A 1631-nucleotide genomic window follows, 5' to 3' on the forward strand; every position below is an offset into this window, starting at 1 on the left:
ACTCCGACACTCCTATATGGTAAGGATCTCGCACAGCGCAGCAGCATTCTAAAAAAAAGACGGACAAACGTATCAGTCATTGACGAATTTTCTTGGATTTTTTGCCCTGAGTGGACGGTGGACGAGGCTGAATCTTTGGAGGGCAAGGAGCTCCACAATAGCGGCAACCGCAAGCTTGTCTGAAGTCTTGGTTGGAGGTATGGGCTTCGAAATAATTGCAGCAGAATAAGTGTACTGGCAGACGTAGGTACTAGTGCTGACACTGGCAACCTCTGCTTCTGTAGCAGCATAAGTTTTAGGGGTAGTTTGTTTAAAAAATGATGCAAAAGAGGTAGCGAATGCCGGATGCTACATGGCCTTATAGACCTTTTTGGCCTCTCCATATGTTTAGTTGTTTCTGTTTTCTGTTTCTTCGCCGGCCGGGGTGGCCGTGCAGTTCTAGGCGCTACAGTCTGGAACCGCGTGACCGCTACGGTCGCAGGTTCGAATCCTGCCTCGGGCATGGATGTGTGTGATGTCCTTAGGTTAGTTAGGTTTAAGTAGTTCTAAGTTCTAGGCGACTGATGACCTTAGAAGTTAAGTCCCATGGTGCCCAGAGCCATTTTTTTGTTTCTTCCTTTCTTCAAAACAGACATTGCAGACAGGGTGTTCCCCAAAACAGTTGGTACATTTCACCGTGGATGAACGACCAAATCCTTCATAGGCGGCCTTCCGACAATTGCCACAAGTGGCTTCTCTCTTACAACCAAGAGGAGTATGCCGAAAGACAATGGGATCTGAAAAGGCACACTGAGTTGAGGACATAAGGTCACACACATGGCTGAAGGAAACCCGCCTTAACATGCTCAGGCATTTTCGTGCTACTAAATATTGGGTTGAAGGAGTCAGATTTAATGATGTCCCCATCCACCGTCTCCATGATGTTTTGCATGTTGATTATACCCTTTGGAGCTCATCTCATTTCAGTTCCTCCTTGGGAATGTCAACTAGGTCCCAACATGTCACAACACCTTTGCTATAATTCAAGGTGCTGTGCAGTTTAGTGTCTATTGCATATTCACAAAGGTATGTGCTTTGTGTAGGTTAGTGGCTTTCTGGGTATTTTCCGCTAACAGTGTCTCATTGCACAAACGCTTGCGCCACAGATTCCTTCTGAACCCTTCTGTATGTAGAAGGCAGAAACTTCTCAGAGCTACCCTCTATTTATTTCACTGATAAAAACACTTTCTGAAGACCACCAAGCATTCTCGTTCTACCTCTGTACTTTTGGAATCAATTCCTGAGCCAGGAGAACTGGGTACACGAGCCCTCTTGTTAGATTGGGTGTTGGTAACTTCCAGCGCTGGTAGGAGGAAAAGAAGAAGAGGATCCATTTCGGACCCACGAGCAGCTAGGAGTATAATGGTCTACTGAGAAATAGCACCATGTGCCTGGATAATCCTTAAAACAACTGAGATGCGGCAGATTTCCCGGAGGTTGCGTGCTAAAGACTGTTCCACCTCAGGAGCAATGCATCTCCAGCGCGCAGCACATCATGAGACTGAGGGTTTTTCATAGAGGTTTTTACCACCCTCGCGATCTGGGCAGTCAAGCCAAGATCACCATTCCCTCAGACACACAACGTTCCAATG

This window comes from Schistocerca americana, chromosome 5 (genome assembly GCF_021461395.2).
Source record: "Schistocerca americana isolate TAMUIC-IGC-003095 chromosome 5, iqSchAmer2.1, whole genome shotgun sequence".
Lineage (NCBI taxonomy): Eukaryota > Metazoa > Arthropoda > Insecta > Orthoptera > Acrididae > Schistocerca > Schistocerca americana.